This window comes from Mytilus edulis, chromosome 11, assembly GCF_963676685.1.
Source record: "Mytilus edulis chromosome 11, xbMytEdul2.2, whole genome shotgun sequence".
NCBI lineage: Eukaryota > Metazoa > Mollusca > Bivalvia > Mytilida > Mytilidae > Mytilus > Mytilus edulis.
In genome coordinates this window covers 71,416,990-71,438,933 of record NC_092354.1, presented here as the reverse complement: position 1 = coordinate 71,438,933, position 21,944 = coordinate 71,416,990, and the positions used below count along the sequence as shown (strand labels likewise).

The window sequence follows — 21,944 nt, the reverse complement described above, 5'->3', positions numbered from 1 at the left end:
GTATGCAGGTGGTGCTGGAATGTTGCTACTTAGAAATGGAAAGTTCACAATTGTAAAGCTGAAATCATCTCTTTTGTCGTAAAGTTTTGTTTTCAATCGACCCTCATTTTCAATTTCTAGATGTAAGTAACAACAGTTTTGTTTAGTTTGAATATTTAAAAAGAGTTAAATGTGGATTAAATTAGCCCAAGGAAGTACATATGTTTCTTAAAAATGGCTTTACCTACTATTTAATTAGATGAAATACAAACTTGGTTTTTTTTGGGTTTTTTTTATAACAAATTATGTCGTAGAGTTGTCTCATTGGCACTCATACCACATCTTAATTTATCTAATGGGATCTCAGGTGTTCAAGATTAAACATGTTTTTTGAATTTAGATCACCTACAATTTCAACTTAGTTAACGGAAATTGTCAACATTAAGACCTTTTCCGTCAGCAGTTTAATTGAATTCTAAATTTGAACGTTCATTTAAATTTTCGGTATAAAAAGCCCGGACAAATTTAAACTTGGAATGGTGTAAAGTGGTAAACTTGAAATTAACAGACCACATCTTGTTTGAAAAAAAAAATATTCACATTTAACACAAATACTTAAAGCTAACAAAAATGCTAAATTTAGAAAATAAATTCAAGCGATAAGTACTCTTTTACATGACAAAATCGAAGCTCAAAAACATCCAACAAACGGAAAACAAATGTAATATTTCTGACTTGATCCTTATGCAGAAAATGGAATATTTAAATTATGATTTTAAGCTAGGTTACATAATATACATGGTCTACACAATTAGTAAGTCATTAATTTTCAGTTTTGTCAGTCCCCTGCGGCTAATTCATTATTCTCTGCAGAATTTTAAAAACAAAAAGTTAAAATTTAACTAAGTTCACTATGTTTTGTATCATACATATGGACATTCGATTTAGCCATTTACAACTTACAGTTAAGTGTGTGATCTCTTGGTTCATGTTCTTGATTATTTACAACTATATATTACCATGTTAGATTGCTACATAGGGACGAAAAACAAGACGATAGTTGAAGGGGCTTACATAATCGACCCCCTTATTCTCACTTTGTAAGGGGAAAATTGTATTTAAAATTAAATAGATTTTTTCAATATTGTCTTTGTGGTAAACAAATTCTAGAAACAAGTAAAAACATAGCATCCCCTTTTATAAAGATAATCGATAATGAATTGAAATAATCAGTTCGTCGTAGCAACGGCAATATTTAAAAAAAAAAAGTATTTAATAATTTCCTTCAATCTAGCTATTGAATTCTACCAAAATAACATTTTCCAAATATTCTTAAATCATAAGTATGTTTTTTATCAGTATCAATAATCAGTAAATATGTGCATTTAAATAGTTTCTACACGGGTATGATGATATGACATGCTTGCTTCCTGCTCCTGTATCTTAATGATATTATATTTTGTTTCAATGGCCCTTATCAAGTTTCCTTGTGTAGATGCATTTATTATTCCGTGTTTTTTTTTGGTTATAACTAGTCGTCATTAGCTCGATGATCATTACTCAACTCTTTCAGTAACAGTAACACACATTATTCATGGCAGGTGAGTTTGTAAATATCTATTAATGTATACGTAAAACATCACATGTTAAGTAAAAATAGGCATTATTAACAGTTTCTTCAAATCTTTACCTGATAAATAAATAATAGCATATCTAATTTATCCGGTCATCCATATTAAAATAATGTATTATTATTATGTTTATTGTTTGAAGGTAAAAATGCAATGATCACAATTTTCCAAAGGAATCCACCTAAATTACCTTTTTCTCGAGTTCGGCAACATTTCTTCCCTGTTTAAAAGTATTCATTACAATCATACTATAAAAGCTTACTATCCTCTCAAAATGAGTTAAGTTAGATGCTTATACACCAATCCGAGTCAGTGTGTGTGTTTTTGCTTGAACATTGGGGGTTGACAATTACAAAGATGAGTTCATCATGCTTCTCTAATTTTTGTGCTATTTTCGCATTTCCTGACTGGTGTGAGAAAAATATTGCTCCTCACTAGTGAAAAATCTGTTCTCGGCAAATGATTAGCCGAAATTTGATTATGACGTCAAAATGTTTTGTTTTCTTCTGAATTTTCCTATTGTGACGTCACGAAGTTTTTAACCAAGGAAAATATGAAAATAGTAAGCAGAATTACTTTCAAACATATTCTTTTTCTCAAATTAACTAAATAAAAATTAAACAAAAAGTTTTTTTTTTATCTTTTTTGCTTTTGCTTAATTATCGTGACATCTGATCTCTCACTCAGGAAAGAATAATCAGTTATAGTGATGTACTAACTATTAACGTTAATAACATATACACATTATTATTAAGTTTGTCCAAAACAGAAAATACCAGCAGGATTTTTGAAACCGGAAGGAGTCTTCAGCAAAGGGAGAATTATAAATGAATTTAAAGACTCTGTCAAATTTAATTTTGAATATCTGAAAGATAATAGAATAAAAATGTTTAGGTGGAAACTAATGCACTATATTTTGTCAAATGAGGTGCTGCTTTTTCAGTTGAAAATTTCACAAAACAATTTGTGATCATCAAGTTCATATTGTAATGAAATAGGTAATTATACTCATTTTTTCATTACATGTTCATATCATGAAACATTCTGGAAATCAATAAAAGTTTTACTTTAAAAAGTCTTCATAGACGAACATGTAATAAGTCTCCATTCATTGGTTATAGGATACAAACTTCATGACGATGCTTAGTATGCGCTAAATCATCTGCTTAGCTTAATGTTCTTTTCAATCTATAAAACACATTATGTTTCTAATAAATCAGTAGCCACACTACAAATGTTTGAATATGAGGTAGAAAATACAATATATTTCTATAGAATGACCAATATAAAGATCAGGCCATCGTTTCACAAAGAATCGTACGACAATCTTAGATCGTACGTCGGTCGTAAGTCAAATCGTAAGTTTTTGACCGTTTCATAAACAATCGTAAGTAGAATTTTATCGCAAGTTTGATCGTAAACTTACGAGTATTAACAGACAGTCGTAAGTCAAATCGTAGTGATTTAACCTGTCGACAATTTGTAAAAATCAACAACATTACATTATCTTAAAGAAAAATAAGTGTCATTGGATCATTAGAATACATGTATTTATGTTATATTGTCCCAATCATAAGTAACTGAAAATTTAAATTCCTGAAATAATCGTATTTTCCAGTACATTTGACTTTTTTTCCTTTAACTTAACTTTCAATAGTCCAAATATTTGACCATAAAAACATAGAAGTGAGTACGCTAGCACAGCACTATATATGAATATGTTCTGTTCTGTTCTATGGGCGTTTTTCAATAAAAGCGTAACTTTCAGACCTAAAAAAATGGAAAATCAACTTGTCTAAAATTTAATTTCAAAAGTTATTTTGAATACCTCTATAACCTGTTTGTAAACAAAAAGTGCAATCTTAAATATTCTTTAAAATGATATTATTTTCATAATTTGTGTACTGTTTCGTAGGGGACTTTTGTTCCCTACGAAACTTCTTATAAACACACACATATTTTTTGCAATTTTAAATGTTTCCTATAGACATTCCAGTTTGTTTACTTTAAATACTAGAAAAATTTCATTTTTTTCTGAATTAGAAAATCATTTTTATCGATACAGATTAGACAGTACTTCACATATGAAGGTTCAACTCATGTTACGTAGTGGACATTTTGATGCGTTTCGTAGTGGACAAAACCGTTTCGTAGTGGACAAAAAGTTTCGTAGTTGACATCAACCCTATTATATGTTAATAAAAACATAATAAAAATTACACGAAACTAACCCTTGTTATTTGTTTTGCACGAATATAATTGAAAAAAGATTAAAAAAAGACTCCATGGTAGTGGTAGTGTCCACTACGAAACGTTTTTCTCCCATACTTGTTTCGTAGGGGACCGTTTCGTAAGGGACGTATTCGCATGCTTTATTTTTTCCCCACAATCCCTATATTGCAATAGTAACAAGACTGATTGTATTCATCAAAGCATTTATCAAGCTGTACACTGATATTTTTTTCATAATTTTAAAACCAGATACTGAAGGAGATTTGACCCGTTTCGTAGGGGACATTATCAAAAATACGGTATCACTCTGGTCCATTTGATGTGCTCAATTTTTCTTACCAACAATTTAATTGCCGTTATAAAAGCATCACTTCTTTTGTAAGACCCTATTGTTTATATCTCTTGCAAACAAAAATTACATTGATTTTATAAAACTGTTTATTGGCAAATTTTAATGACTTCGTTTCGTAGTGGACAATTTGTGAGGGACACACCTTCTGAAATTAAAAAACCTATATTGAAAGCTGTTTATTAGAATATGTTGGCTCTGAACATTCTTTTGAATTATTAAAGAACTTATGTAAAGTAAAAACCCCATTAATTTCTTCATTTTTTTACGATATTTTAGAGTATGAATGTTGAACAGGCGGTCTAGGGACATGCCATTTTGGTTGTTTTGGACCATTCAGGAGTCAATATCTTATCAATCCCTCTAAAAAATAAACTGTTTATTTGCTTCAAAATGTTTAATCTAATTCAATGTACTGACTGCACAAAAAATTACTTGCAAAGATCAAACACATTTTTTTTAAAGTGGCTAGGACAAGAAAATACGTTTTTATTGAAAAACGCCCCTATACGGAGCCCGGATAGGGAGAGAGAGGGATCGGTACGTCGTGTCACGGTGCTTGTACTAACTGTGTACTAAATATTCAGCAAAAAAAGAAAATTATAAAAGCTTATTTGCTAGTTCTACAACATTTATCACTCATGTTTTACACGGACTTTATGAAGATAACAATAAATACATAGATATGTCAAGTCACTTAGATATTAAATTACAATCCTAGTTATGACCCCTTCCCTCACCCCCTTTTTCCCATCTATCAATGCATGTACTGCGGTTATACACTACAGCGGCGGACGATGTTCTTTATTGATAGACATTTTTGAATATATATTACAATTATTTTAAAACAAATAACAGTCCAAAAATTGAGAAAACAATCATTTATAAGTACATGAATGTATTGGTTTCAATGTAATTTACTAATTACACAGTTGTCATGCCCTCTATCAGGTTCGCGTTTTTTTAGGTATAAAATGTATGCTTCAACCCCGTACTCAATACCTGATTGGATTTTTCTAATATATGTAGGTTTGAAAACTATCTTAATTCACTTTGCCATTATGGGATTGTTTATGTCTATAAATTTACTTATCAAATTTCATTTTCAAATTAAGAAAATTGTAAGAATCCTAAATTTTCCAATCCTAAATATGTTTAATTAATTCATTTTTAATTTTATTTTTTTTAGGTGACGAGATTTTTATTGTTAAGTATTCAACTGGATGGAAGGAAACATTAGAATTTCTTAGATTTTTCAAGTTCCCACCTTGATGAAAGAAAATAAATTCAACTATCTTTCAAATACAAACAAAAAATCCTTCACTCCATTTCAGCTTCAGATAAATATACTCTCCTCGAAGTCAAGATCTTGTTGAAAGTTAGAATTTGGGATCTTAAAGTCATAATAAACGAGTGAAAAATAATGTTATTCCAACTCTTGAACTAATGCATACAAACGTCATAAACTTACTAGTCTTCTGTGCACGATTTTATCATTTTTTTCGCATAAATTTCGTATAATCGTCATTTTTTTTTCAATCGGTCAGTGTTGTTGTGAAAATATGGCAGGTAATTAAAGTTCGTGTTTTGAAGCCGAAGTTTAAATATAAACGATTGTCACCTGTTTGTCAACAATCAACAAAAAGCATGAATATTGAGCATGTATTTAACATGTACAATCAGATAATAGTTTATTTTAAGGACATTCATGCGTATTTTTTACGAGATGGGTCACACTGCATGAGGTCACTTTGCATACGGAAAATATGTCGGGGAATTGCTTCCTGGGAGGAAGCAAAGAAAATAAAGTAAACTTCTTTTAAATATGAACAAATTAAAGAATTTTCTTAAGAAAAAAGTATATGCACATAATTAAAACTATCCATTCAGTTATTAAAAAAAAAGCATATGTATTATTTTTTTTAATTTGAGGTTTCTTAAGACTTTTTAAGAAATGAGCCCGAGCGAAATTATTTTCTCTGTGTCAAAATATTACAATTTTTTATTGTATAGGCAGCGCACGGTAGGTTGTCTCTTGAGTATGCATCTCCACGTAAAAAATAGTGTGTTCATTGTATACAGAATTGCTGATATATTTTGAAAACATTTCATTGCCCCCCCCCCCCCCCCCCCCCTTCCCGATTACAAGTGCAAACTTTTGGGCAATCGTTTTTATATTATAATTTGAGCATTTTCGAATTATACGGATGCTAGCAGATACATGTGGTAAATATACTAAACTAGAAGAAAAATGTCAAAGATAGAGAAACGTGGCGTTAAACATCAGCAATAAATCAAAATCAATACTATATCATAAAGAATATCGACAATCTTTTGTGATATACGAGATATATCCTTTGTTGTATTGAGAACTATTTCCTCATTATATTTGTCTCAAAATCTCATACATCTTCGCCATATATTAATTCTTTTAAAAAATGATAACTACGCATTTTGTCTCGGTCAAGGATTTTTATAGTAAGTAAATCTTTATATACAGGTGGAGACCGTCAAAAGTTTTGTTCATACATGAAGAGTGTACTTTTTTTTTACGGAGATTGAGATATATAACTTAAAAACAGACGTACAAATTAATGTTTAATATGCCTACCAAAATAATCCCCCCTCCCAAAAAAAAAAGAAAACACAAAAAAAAAAAAAAAAAAAAAATACATTGCACACAGGCTGAGACATGACTCGTAAATGTTTGTTTTGTTATTTAGTTCATCCACACAAATGATGGAAAGGGGGGGGGGGGGGGCGGGATCGGAACTCCGGGATCGGGTATTTTTAAATACGGGATTTCGGAATTCATCTTTTCGGGATCCGGGAATTCTTTTTTCGAATTTCGGGATGGCGGGATTTATTTTAAATTACTTTAAATTCGGGACCTCTGGATTTCATTTTTTAAAGTCCGGGATTTCGAAATCAGGACCCCTCCTATTTTTTTAGTAGGTATATAGTAGTAGTATGATATAGAGATGATCGATATAATCTCGTTCTCGACCTTCAAGTTTTATGGGTGAAATAGAATTGAGAACAGTTCTATTCTATATTTGAGATGCTACTTTCAGAGTACATTTTTTTTTATTCGGTTAATTTTTACCCATATATTATATATAATTTTTATATAGAACAATTTCCTTTGAGGAGACAACCATACGAATCAATACTAGTAAGACAATTCTTTTAAGGATCCACTGAATGTTCTTTTATTAGGATAATATTCCATGTATAACTCTTTAAACCATAAACTATTTATACATGTATCTATTAAAAAGATTTGTGTTCTATTTTTAACATCGAAACTTTCAACAAAATTGCGGACGTGAAAGAAAACACCATTAGAAAAAAACAAACACGTCAGAATACAAAATGTAGCGATGGATTAATGATCGTGAAACATCATTTTTGTTTATTTTCCATTTGTTATAGTCTAAAAACTGTTGTATGAATATTAAATTATTGTTCCGACCGTAAAGAAGGTTAAAAATTTAAATGTATTATAGTTTAGTGTCATCTATATGACTGACTGACAGCAGCGGATAATTTATGACCAGTATTAATTTATGTGGTACCTTTCCTTTTTGATACTTTGAAAATATTTTTAATTGTTCCGAATGGTGTGATAATTTTTTTAATAGGGGATATCTAGTCTTACCGTACAAGACTAAGTTTAGTAATTAATGTCCCAAACTTGCCCCCATTCTGCTTATTTCCTGCTACACGATGTCTTTTCCCAGTGAATATAGGTTTTTTGTATGGACAGTTTTGACATACTACATATAGAATACAGGGGCGGATCCAGGAATTTGCAAAGTGGGAAGAAGTTTTTTTAATTCGCCGAGCGGAGCGAGGCGAACAAATTTTGGGACCTTTTTTTGGCTAAAAAACATAAAATAAGTGTAAAATGCACATTTTAAATGGTTCTTGACGTGGGGCATGTATATTTAATAGTTGCTGTTAAGTGTAAGAGTTGGACATTTTTGATGTTGTATTCTCCCCATACATAAATTGTCTATCATAAAATTATAGTATGGGTCAAAAGCTATGAACTGATATATTTGATGTGGGACTTGTCAGTAAAAAATTGACATGGGTAATTCTCGCTTGTTGTATGTTAAGTTAGCATAAACTCACAGATTTCTTGTTGTAAACAAGATACACGCCGCGCTATTCGATGAATTTTACAAATACGAGCGACACGAGTTAAAAAAGACAAACAAGCAATTTTTATACAAATGTTTGGTTGATATGTTTTACCCAACACAATTGAAAATTAACCAAAGGCTATTAATGAGTCTGAAACGACAACGAATTTGTGAATGACGGTCGACAAATGGAGACATAAAGGCCACACCAGCAGGCAGGTTGCAGTCTGATCTTGATAAAAGTATTCGATATATCAGTTCATGCAAACCCCCGTCCCGAAAAAAATACGCCCGTTTTTTATTTATTATGTTCATTTAATGCTATATTATTCTGTTGGAAATTTTCGTTTCTATTAGCCAAAAAGTGGACAAGATTATTGTTTTCAATCTAAATACGGCCAGACTCTCAGATCTCAGACTGCCTCCTCAAACAATGGCTCGAACCTTGCACTTTAAATCTATCCAGAGCTTATACTGACTGGGGATAATTATTCAGCTATGTTATTTTAAGATAGGCGCGGGCGTTTGGGGTTAAACATAATTTCGTAGGTAAATAATATTAATGTGGAACTTTTTTCATGAGATTATAATAGAGTATAACTTTTTTTGGTTGAATTGTGAAATAGAAGTCAATACGTTCTTGCTCACTTCTTTGTCGCTTTGAAGGTGTCATGATTTTTCATGCTCAGAATTGCAAATGTGTTCCTGTAATTTGAATTTCAAAATGACTGAGTGACGTTTTTTCGACGAACTGGTCAGCTCAACCATACCGAATCACTCTACTGTGATGCGACTGCCATATAAGTTAGAGGTTTAGCACTATAAAACCAGGTTCAATCCATCATTTTCTACATTTGAAAATGCCTGTACCAAGTCAGGAATATGACAGTTGTTGTCCATTCGTTTGATGTGTTTTATCATTTGAATTTGCCATTTGATTAGGGACTTTCTGTTTTGAACTTTCCTCGGAGTTCAGTATTTTGTAGTTTTACTTTTGAAATAATCAGTAAATACTGGCTAGAAAAAAAAATCTGTATATGAAAAGAAATGTCTCATAAAAATTAAATACACGGGAAATGGCAAAGTTTACGAAGTCTAGTCTAAGTCCAAGTAAAAAGGGGGGCGTACGCCCTCATGCCCCCCTCTGTATCCGCCACTACACGCAGTTACTGACAGCTTGTTCAAAGCCAATAACAAATAATAAAAAAATCAAGCATCTAAGACTAAATTCTTACCAAGATTTCTGTAAATCAGTGTTGATTGAGACCCACTGGAAAGAAATGCACCACTATTATTCTGTGTAACAGATTGTCATTGTTGCGTCAACCAGATTGATTTCTTGTTTTACTTCATTTGAATTTTAAAAGTGTAAGAAAAATTGATTTCTTGTCCAAAAATACCATGTGTTGCACCTATAAACATTTCTTCTTGTTTTTAAAACATGCTAAATGTTTATATTTACATGATTGTGTAAATTTACATTCAAACATTAGATGAATTGCATTTATTTCAAACGTTCCAGAAAACATGCTCATATTCGAATAAGCTGACAATAATTCAAGTGAAACAGGGATGGGGATATACAAAGTACTGTAAAAGAAAAGTTAGAGTATCTATACTAATAAAAGAGAAGACCTAATTTTGTGTGTCGCTTCTCTTCCTTCTACAATGAATTAATCATCATGCCTCTGTGTTTTATATAGGTATAGTCGCATTTGTCATCTTTTCTTATGATTATTCAGTTTGTGTTATTTTGGGAGGAAAACGAAAATAAAGGTGTCAAACCACCAATCAAAAATCCCTATCTGTTCAACCGAATCTTGCAATTTTCACAGCTATCTAAATATTTTACCTTAAGTTTAACTTCAAGGAAACCAGGTATATCCTGAATTGTACATGTATCACCTTTCTACATGTCAATTTTCAACCAATGTTTAAAGTCTTATATGAAATTTCTGATCTTGAAAACACAGGTACTACCAAAATAACTCCCTGTTTTCTGGAAATCTTAAGTTAGTGTACTATGAAGCGCATTAATCCTGAATTTTTAACGCAAACTCATAGACAAGTGAATTTTGTCTCAAAATGGTCTAAATATATTTCCCTTTCACCAGAAGTTTCATTTCTGCATATTTGTTGGTTAGTTTAAGTAAACAATGACATAAAAAGTACTATTTTGTGTCAGAGTTCAATATACTGTCGAGACCGCACTGTTTTTCCTCATCACAATTATGTAGAAATAGTGGTGAGCAACAGTGATCAACAGTTTTCACACTTGTTTTAACTGGTCGGCAGATATCCAAACTCAGACACCTGATTTTCGTTTTGAAGGTCGTCTTCATGACTGTTTTCATATTCATTTTCAAAATCCTGTAGCATTTCTTCAATTTTAGCAAACAATTTCATTCTCCTAGAAGATACATACTTTCCGTCAGATTTACCGTTGTCCCATTGAAAAGTCGCCGGTTGAAATTTTAACATTGCAAAATCTGGTCAAAGGGACGTAATTCGTACAAAACGTCGCAATATTTCGCGGAATCCGCTAGACGGCGTTCATTTACTGTTACTTGACCTTAATAAAGGAATCCAAAGAGCAATATATATATATATATAGGTCATTGTGCTTGTTTTCGAGATATGAGCCATTGAAATTTTAGCGGGAAAATATTTTCTCTTGACTTTTCATAGCTTTATCATTGACAAGTTAAAGTTCTCAAAAACTGTTAAAAAGTAACTAAAATTTTATAAGACTTTAATTTACAGATTATCGGTTTATCATTATACATGTTAAAGAATTTCAAAAAGAAAAATGGGGGTCACCAGGCAAATTTTTTCAAGGCATTCAAATGGATAAAACCAGAGGATTCTGAAAATCTGACAAAAATCCAAAACCTGACAAGCCAGCTTCCTTAACAGCTGTATCATGATACGTGATATATCTGTAATTTTCCGAATTTTTGATCGATAGTGAACCGTTTCAGTATTTTTCTTTAATTTTTTTTTTTCGTGTAGCCGTCCGTCTCAGTGTTATTCAGTTTTTGTACGAGAACACATATAACAATATTCAAATTTATTTAGGGGCTCAATTAAGCAGAGGAAGTTCCCTTTTTTTGGGGAATCTTTTATGATATCGGAAATTCGTTACCGGCTGAATCAGCTGTTGGATCATTTTTGTTATTGTCTCCCGATCTTACGAGAGTATTATGTTCAATACGTTAGTAGATAAACACTCCCATTCGTTGTAGCAAGAACTTTCTATACTAAGTATATACTATTATAGAAAGTCCCTGGTTGTAGTTATATACAAAATTTACATGTCTGTTCAGCTTTCAATAATATTGAAATTCAAGGTCCTCGATAAAAAAAAATCTTGCGTTCTATGATCTTGCTTTACGATATGTATTTTTTAACTTACCAGTTTGATTTCTAACAAAAAAAAAATTTAAATACAGATAATAATTGTTTGCATAAAAATTGCTTCCAGGATCCAGCAATACTGATATTTCTTTAAGTAAGGAAATCGAAGGAAAACGGGTAATTTTTAGCCACAAATCGAAGGAAAACGGGTAATTTTTAGCCACTGATTTTATTGAGAAAAAAATCAGCGGTCACTTTATTAAATGTATTTAATGTTAATAATTATAGGTCAAAGTACGGCCTTCAAGACGGAGACTTGGCTCACCCCGAACAGCAATCTCAGCTTAAGTTGTTCTTGCTTAAAAATAGCTTCCAGTCTCAAATAATACTACGTCAACGTCCACTTGTATTTTAGTCCATCTGATGAGTTAAGCCTTTTTCAACTGATTTTTATAGTTCGTTCATATGTTGTTATGTTTGACACTGTCCCAGGTTAAAAAGGGGGGATCCCGCTATCATGCTTAAACCCGCCAAATGTATGTATGTGCCTGTCCCATGTCGGCCTGTAATTCAGGGGTTGTCGTTGCATATTTGTTTTTTGTTCAATTTTTACATAAATCAGATCGTTAGTTTTCTCGTTTGAAATGTTTTACATTGTCATTTTGGGGCCTTTTATAGATGACTATGCGGTATGGGCTTTGCTTATTGCTGAAGGACGTACGGTGACCTATAACTGTTAATTTCTTTGTTATTTTTGGTCTCTTATGGAGAGTTGTCTCATTGGCAATCACACCACATCTTTTATCTATTTTATGCTTTCCTAATGTCCTGATGACTATTTTTTGGATGATACAATAACAAATGCAGCGCATAGCGTTATAAAATATGAAATAAAAATATGCATATATACTTTTTACATTTCCATAATTGATTGTTGTTTTGCCAGTGGGTTTCTCCTTGACAAAAAAACAACCTAGACACGCACAAGTAACTTTCACAATGCTTAACACATTTTATACCTGTTCATAAATAACATTCAAAGATACTTATAATTTCTAGTAAAAAAGTCGCAATGAATGTAACTGGTTTTTTTTTGTATGACTTCGTCATTCTTCAACAATAGCAAAAACAGACCGTGCATGAAAAAAACAACCTCCGCCAGTCAATTTTCTAATAAAATCAGGGCAAAAAATTTCTTAAAACTAGATTGGACACTTATCATGCTTACCTCACTAAACCTCATTACTATACTAACAAAAAAACTGATAATTATTTCAAAATACGATGGTATGAATGTTCTTCCTGGTTTTGAAAGAACGATTCTTTTTATAGACATGAACGCGGCTGTCAAAGAGAGCACCCCTTTTCCATTATTATTGTAAGGCTACGTTACGTTTACGTTACGTTTGCGATCACCTTTGTGAAACACTCGCAGGTAAAATCTTACGCTTAACGTAAGTTTAATCGTAAACGTAAGTCGTACGAATCTTTGTGAAACGATAGCCAGTGGTTTATTAACAAAGCTGTTGAATATTTTGAAGAATAATAAATGATGTCATTTTAGAGTAAACTTAAGCTACATGTAGTAAAAAAACCAGATGTTAGCTATATTATATGTGATTGTATGTGGTTTTTTTTTCCATATATTATAAATGTACTATGCAAGTAAATATCTATGAGTGTAACATGTATGCCTATTGTATGCTTATGTGTGTAAGCTATGGAAAGACATTTGTTTGTAAACTGTATCAAGTGACACTGTACGTTTGCACTATATTGTTACTATGAATGTGGGTACCTCAGATGTATTAGCATGTATAGGTTTATTCAAATGGTATCATGTTGCATAAATAATATACAATGTTGTCAGGAGCAGTGAACTTTGTTTTCATAAAAAAATGAATACTTAACTGAACATTACGTCAATAGGACTTCGGTAAAAGTATAAGGATTGTCTATCTACCACATAGCTTCGCAATGCAGCGATTAACGTCTAAAATCAACTGTACGACAGTTAAACCCGAAGTATAGAACCAGTTAACAATATTCTGTATTAAATGTATCCTTGTATTCTTACAACTCTGTATTTATTTATTAACAACGATTTATTAGAAATTCAAACATACTTTCAGGAAACTGGATTTTTGCTCGAACTGTCTTTCGTGTAGAAGATGTTTACACAATCGCATGAGAAATATCAAGTCATCCGAATGTCACATGTAAGGCAATTATTTGTGAAGATGAAAATTTTATCACTCTTTCATGAAATGGAATAGTGATCGTATTGTGAATGCTCTATTTTATCTTAGATGCATCAATCAGTGCTTTTTCCCCAATGCTTGTACTTTAAAAGTTTGCTTGTTTGCCTGATTTGTATTAATATATGCTCAATTTTGATAATAAAAAAGAAGATGTGGTATGAATTCCATGGAGACAACTCTTCACAGAGACCAAAATGACACGAAAAATTTAACAACTATATGTCACCGCACAGCCTTCAACATTGAGCAATGCCCATACCATATAGTCAGCTATAAAAGGCTCCGAAATGACAATGTAAAACAATTTAAACGAGAAAACTTACAGGACTAATTTATGAACAAAAATTAAGGTATATTCATGGCATACCGTCATCTTGGATTGTACAATTAAAGTACAAAATAGATCTAGTTATTTGCCTAAATCTGCAAATTTGGAGACAAATTTGCAATTCAATAGTTAGACTGGTTTTTTTATATATATATTACATTAATTTGTAGGATCCTTTACTATAGATAATTTAGCTGATCTGTAACAATGACATCTTCATGCCTTATATATCATGTACTGTAGTATGCCGCTAGATTAAAACTGACGAGGAAAGGTAACACACGGCCAGCGAAAGCTCTTTTTTTGAGAACCCAGGTGGTCGTGTGGTCTAGCGAGACGGCTGCAGTGCAGGCGATTTGGTGTCACGATATCACAGTAGCATGGATTCGATTCCCGGTGAGGGAAGAACCAAAAATTTGCAAAAGCAAATTTACACATCTAACATTGTTGGGTTGATGTTTAGACGAGTTGTATATATATAAAGAGAACTTGTTAATTAATTGTATTAAACAAAATATTTTAACAAATATCTTTTTTTTTGGTTTTAGAATCATTTTTTTTTCAAATGAGCCATTTAAGGGGAGATAACTCTTTTAGTACAAAATTTGTACAGGACTAATAGGGATTTTTTTTATTTTTACTTGTAGCAAAAGAAACAAGTTCGGTGACACAATGTTTTTATTTTTATTTTCTAAAAACATATTATGAAACCTATCGTCTCATTCTTTATTTCAAAATTCTATCTCATAGAATTTTGTTTATGCACACTAATGTGTTTTGTCATGAAAAAACTAACCAAATTTAGGCAATTTTCAACGACTCGTAGCTTCAAAAATAGCACAGTGACCGATACTTTTTATTAAATTTTTGAAAAAAGCATTTAAAAGTTTTTCTTTTAGCAAATTATAAGAAAATTCTGTCTCAAAAAATATATACTTATGATTTACCTTAAACGAAAAACAAACGACAAACACTCAATTACAGGATCCTGACTTGGGACAGGTACATGCATACATAATGTGGCAGCGTTAAACATGTTAGCGGGACGAGCTATAAAAATCCGTTGAAAAAGGCTTATATAATTATTTCATCAGATGGATAAACATACAAGTGGACGTTGACGAGTACTTGTACATCCCAACAATAAAAAAAAACTAGGTCCAGATCTGAGAGTTCTCGCAGTTAACTGACAGCTATTTCAAAACCTCTTATAACTTATAAATAAAAAATGGATCTGACATGCCTGAGACTAAATTATCAATCAGAACACATCCAACATCAAATGGATTTAGTGTAAAGACGTCTTAAACAGTCAGAGAAAAACATGACCTTGTGCAATGCCAAGATAAATGTATGGACAGATTTTAGATCTATGTGTATATGTATATAACATAAAGTCATATTTAGTTTGCTTTTAATTTAATGATAACAAATTCAATATTCATACCAATAAAAAATAATATTCAATGATCTTATTACAGTGTTGAATTGGTAACCTTTTATGATAAGTTAATTTAAAGGATGGACAAGTTCACCAGGATCTTTTCTTAACATTTCCGTAAAAATGAGGATGTGCTATTCCGTTAGAAATAAGTTTTTACAGGTACAACTAAAACTTCAAAACCAAGTCTTTATATCTTTGAAAATATTACTAAAAGTTTTAAGTTATTTATGGTAACGAAATCCTTGGATTGATAATTTACCAGGAATACATAGATAACGTTCGTTGAAATCAAAAACGTCACATTAGACACGGACAAAGTGAAATATAAATACCATAAGTTGGTGCCATAGGAAAATCACCATCTTCAAATGTAAAATTGCAGCAAATATATTGCATTCAAATTTAATTAAATAGGAAAACTTTTGTTCGATACGATAATGTGGAAGTGTAGTGTAAAGTGTAGAAAAATCATAACTTATCAGAAACAAAAGTACCGTCTAAAGCACGTTATTTATCTAACACATCCAAAGAAAATTTTACACTCTAAAATAGTTAATTATTTATACAAGCAAAGCAATAAAGCCAACGACACCTTTAAAGTACAAGCATTTGGAAGATAGCCCTAAGGACATTTTATTAGTATGGGATGTGCATTTAGACCAAAACAGAGGTGAAGTGGTTTGACTTATCCGTCCAAAATATATGTATTTATTGATGGTGTGTCATCGTAGAGAATAAATTTTATTCTAACTACTGTTCTGAATTTGGACAAAGTATTAGAGAAAATAAGATTGACTTTATTAGCAATAAATATTATTTTTATGGGATTTTGACATATTTCCTCAGACTTTCACTCACACAGTTGGCATATATAATCAATCATTCTGACTTCATAAATTTTGTTAGGGAGTCGGCTGAAATAAGACTTTATATGATGAAACTTAATTATTTTATTCTTTGAAAATGCATCGTATGTACAATAGCAATAAACCGCACTACAGTGAAAATAAACGTCTATTATCATTATTCAACCGTAAACATCAAAGTAGAATAATAACTTAATATCTACAAGCTGAATGACAAAACCTATTTTAAGTTCTACAACATTTATAAGTAGGTGGAAAGGTACAGTTTTCTGCAAATGAAATTTAACTTTTGCACACTCCGTTAGTGAAATATTCTTATATTGCTATGAATTAAATAAGGGGGATGGTAGGGTCACCCGACCCCAACTTTGCACCTCAAAAAAAAAAGTTCCGTAACTTTACCCACCTGGGTATTTGGGTCCAGGCAACCTTAGGCAAGTGCCTATCGAGTGTACCTAGTGTGGACAAAAGCTTTGCCGTAGGGACTTTGCTATGAATTAAATAAGGGGGATGGTAGGGTCACCCGACCCCAACTTTGCACCTCAAAAAAAAAGTTCCGTAACTTTACCCACTTGGGTATTTGGGTCCAGGCAACCTTAGGCAAGTGCCTATCGAGTGTTCCTAGTATGGACAAAAGCTTTGCCGTAGGGACTTTGCTATGAATTAAATAAGGGGGATGGTAGCTATAGGGTCACCTGACCCCAACTTTGCACCTCAAAAAAAAAAGTTCCGTAACTTTACCCACCTGTGTATTTGGGTCCAGGCAACCTTAGGCAAGTGCCTATCGAGTGTACCTAGTGTGGACAAAAGCTTTGCCGTAGGGACTTTGCTATGAATTAAATAAGGGGGATGGTAGGGTCACCCGACCCCAACTTTGCACCTCAAAAAAAAAAGTTCCGTAACTTTACCCACCTGGGTATTTGGGTCCAGGCAACCTTAGGCAAGTGCCTATCGAGTTTACCTAGTGTGGACAAAAGCTTTGCCGTAGGGACTTTGCTATGAATTAAATAAGGGGGATGGTAGGGTCATCCGACCCCAACTTTGCACCTCAAAAAAAAAAGTTCCGTAACTTTACCCACCTGGGTATTTGGGTCCAGGCAACCTTAGGCAAGTGCCTATCGAGTGTACATAGTGTGGACAAAAGCTTTGCCGTAGGGACTTTGCTATGAATTAAATAAGGGGGAGGGTAGGGTCACCAGACCCTAACTTTGCACCTCAAAAAAAAAAGTTCCGTAACTTTACCCACTTGGGTATTTGGGTCCAGGCAACCTTAGGCAAGTGCCTATCGAGTGTTCCTAGTGTGGACAAAAGCTTTGCCGTAGGGACTTTGCTATGAATTAAATAAGGGGGATGGTAGCTATAGGGTCACCTGACCCCAACTTTGCACCTCAAAAAAAAAAGTTCCGTAACTTTACCCACCTGTGTATTTGGGTCCAGGCAACCTTAGGCAAGTGCCTATCGAGTGTACCTAGTGTGGACAAAAGCTTTGCCGTAGGGACTTTGCTATGAATTAAATAAGGGGGATGGTAGGGTCACCCGACCCCAACTTTGCACCTCAAAAAAAAAAGTTCCGTAACTTTACCCACCTGGGTATTTGGGTCCAGGCAACCTTAGACAAGTGCCTATCGAGTGTACCTAGTGTGGACAAAAGCTTTGCCGTAGGGACTTTGCTATGAATTAAATAAGGGGGATGGTAGGGTCATCCGACCCCAACTTTGCACCTCAAAAAAAAAAGTTCCGTAACTTTACCCACCTGGGTATTTGGGTCCAGGCAACCTTAGGCAAGTGCCTATCGAGTGTACATAGTGTGGACAAAAGCTTTGCCGTAGGGACTTTGCTATGAATTAAATAAGGGGGAGGGTAGGGTCACCAGACCCTAACTTTGCACCTCAAAAAAAAAAGTTCCGTAACTTTACCCACCTGGGTATTTGGGTCCAGGCAACCTTAGGCAAGTGCCTATTGAGTGTACCTAGTGTGGACAAAAGCTTTGCCGTAGGGACTTTGCTATGAATTAAATAAGGGGGATGGTAGGGTCACCCGACCTTAACTTTGCACCTCAATAAAAAAGTTCCGTAACTTTACCCACCTGGGTATTTGGGTCCAGGCAACCTTAGGCAAGTGCCTATCGAGTGTACCTAGTGTGGACAAAAGTTTTGCCGTAGGGACTTTGCTATGAATTAAATAAGGGGGATGGTACTAGGGTCACCCGACCTCAACTTTGCACCTCAAAAAAAAAAGTTCCGTAACTTTACCCACCTGGGTATTTGGGTCCAGGCAACCTTAGGCAAGTGCCTATCGAGTGTACCTAGTGTGGACAAAAGCTTTGCCGTAGGGACTTTGCTATGAATTGAATAAGGGGGATGGTAGGGTCACCCGACCCCAACTTTGCACCTCAAAAAAAAAGTTCCGTAACTTTACCCACCTGGGTATTTGGGTCCAGGCAACCTTAGGCAAGTGCCTATCGAGTGTACCTAGTGTGGACAAAAGCTTTGCCGTAGGGACTTTGCTATGAATTAAATAAGGGGGATGGTAGGGTCACCCGACCCCAACTTTGCACTTCAAAAAAAAAAGTTCCGTAACTTTACCCACCTGGGTATTTGGGTCCAGGCAACCTTAGGCAAGTGTTTATCATTTGTGTATAGTGGGGACAAAAGCTTTACCGTAGCTATTTTTTTTTATGAATTAAGAAGGGGGATGGTAAGGTCACCATACCCCATCCGGGTCTTTGCCGTACGGAAATGTTTACGGATTAATTTATTTTACATAGGTTTGATTCTAAATAAATTGTTGTTTAGATTAACCAAAATATTTATGTCAAATCGTTTTCATTCTATTTGACGTAATTCGTGTATTCGTGTGTAACTCTTACACGTATCGCTCTTCGTATCGAAATGTAATAAATAAATTACAAGAGTGACTATTTACTTTTGAATAATTACGTGAACTAGCTATTTCTTTGGCGAAAAGTGAATATAATGGTTATCAGTTTTTCTTTTTAATCGTATAATTATATAAGCTTGAAGATCTTATTGTTTCGCTACAGTAGTATAGTGTAACCTGTTGTTATCAATTGTTATTATTATTATACAGACAATAACCAATCCCCTATCAAAGAGAAAGGAGAAAGTTTTTTTTTAATTCCCGGCCTTAAAAAAAGTTATTAAATACACAAATAAATTATTAAACTTTTCTGTGTTTAAATGGAATTGCATTTCATCTTCCTATTGGAAATTATTTGTCATCAATTTTATTTATTTGTCATCAATTTTATTTGTACGTGTCGTGTTATTGCAAATCTTCGGTTTTTAGGCATGATCATGTGGGTGCGTTTTCTTATTGTTCGCTGGCTTATTGTTCGCTAGCTTGATTCATCTTATTGTTCGCTGGCTTATTGTTCGCTAGCTTGAGTCTGGTCATCTGACACACATTCCTAAAACTGACCTTACTACATCCTTTAATAGCTAGGAACAAAATGAATTTAAATCGTATATTACATTCCCGTAAACGTATCCGTTTCATAGATTACAGGATTAAAATTATATAGTCCAGTTTTGGAGATTTGCTTTATACACGGGTCATAGTCGCTACTTAACTTCGTCACTTTACAGGGTTTGACACTGAATTCAATCATTGTCACATGCAGTTTCCGATTGCACAAGCTGTAAGACAACCAGGACTCATTGGTTCAAAGAGAAAGATTTTGAAAACAGAGAAAACAGTGCACCTTATAATAAGCATGACTTTATTAATACGAATACTAAAAATTCGTGGTAAAAATAAGACGACGGTACTTAATTTCAATCACGGACACGCGTTTTAAAATAAAAAAATAAATAAAAATGGCCAATTACTAAGTTTGAATCTACGTATCAAGAGACTCGAAATTTCCACCAGCAATGTTAATGACTGTGCGTAATGAAGAAACAAAACGTACCATAAATGGTCCAGACTCTTTTCACAACTAATAAAATGATCAGATTTTTTCTATTTAACCACATTGGTACTTCGGGACAGGACAATTACTTTTAGCTCTCCCACTTTTTAAAAAACCTGATATTTCTTGGTTTTCTATTAACATGATTAATTTCAATTACTTTTAAGTTTTTCTGTATTATATAAACATGAATATACTAGACATAATTTGTATTAGCTCATATTTACTATTCACAGAGATGAAAGATTTATATTAGATAGAGAGCAGATCAGATACTGCAGTGGATAGTAAACTCGGAATTGATAGTAAAAGAAATATAATACAGAAAAACGCAAAAATAATTGAAGTAATAGATTTTTTTTAAAACCCCGGTATTTGGAAAAAAGGGGAGGGTTAAAAATGGTTAATACATTATGTCCCCAAGTACCTATGATGAATATAAAACATTATACTAATAGTTACTTACGGGTTTGAGTCGCAGCTGACACCGTGTTAAAGTTCTTTGACGGAAGCACTAGCCTAACACTTAAAACAATTTATCTTTTAACAAATGCTTTAAAATGTTTTCTTTTAATACTTTAGTAATATAAAACAGGAACCATTTATTATTTATTCATGTGAACTTTTTATGAACTTTACATGTTATAAAAGGGTATAAAACATAGTCGATTAGTTTATCAGGATGTATAAATAAATATTTTTAATTCGAAAAATGGATTTCCTGTATTTAACTTATTTCTGTTTTCATAGTAGGATATTCAAATATTAATTTTCTTATAAAAGTAATGACCCCTCAGTAATCCATTTGATTTGATAAAAGTAATACTGTAAATTCAAAATTATTGCGATGTTTTTATTATTGTGAAAAATGCGACAGCGCTATCTTTACAATGATTCAAACTCGCATTTTGAGTTTTTTATTTGAATTTATCAGGATTTTTCTGAATATCGCAAAAATTAAAATCGCATTTTAGTCTGAAATTACAAAATCGCAATAATAAATTCACGCAAATCAGAAAATGTTTAAGATATTACCAACCACTTAAATGTAAGAAGAAAGATAACTATCATACGTTTTATTCCATTTCTAAGTAGTGCATTTTAATACCATGTCGCTAGTATTTTCCCAACATTTTTAATGGCTTTCACTCTTAATATAGTTCGAATTATAATGTATTAACTCAATCTGTATAAAATTGTGGACACTGTGCATCAAATTTTTACATGCTCCAAAAGTGACTGGGGAATAGAAGTATTGTCACTACAGGTCTTCTTCCGACTGCAGGAGTAAAACCTTGCCAAAAATCGAGGGGTGGCCGTATGGTTATGTGGCATATACAAGTACGCAGCAACGTCCGGTCAGAATGGGGACGTTCAATCCGATGCTTGGTGTGTAGAGAGAGAGAGAGAGA

The 21,944-nt window shown here is 32.9% G+C and overlaps 1 protein-coding gene and 1 long non-coding RNA gene across 2 annotated transcripts in view; one reads left to right on the top strand and one right to left on the bottom strand.

Moving 5' to 3' along the window:
- Positions 1–9,684, bottom strand: part of LOC139496208 (L-proline trans-4-hydroxylase-like) — a 42,338-nt gene extending 32,654 nt beyond the window's left edge. The window contains exon 1 of the mRNA XM_071284683.1: positions 9,578–9,684. The gene's annotated coding sequence lies outside the window, so the exon portion shown is untranslated. The remainder of the gene's footprint in view (positions 1–9,577) is intronic.
- On the top strand, positions 1,495–14,596 carry LOC139496215 (uncharacterized). Its single transcript, XR_011657566.1, has 3 exons — positions 1,495–1,580; positions 13,832–13,918; positions 14,459–14,596. It is a non-coding gene; the product is annotated as an uncharacterized lncRNA (long non-coding RNA).
- The last annotated feature ends 7,348 nt before the right edge of the window (positions 14,597–21,944 follow it).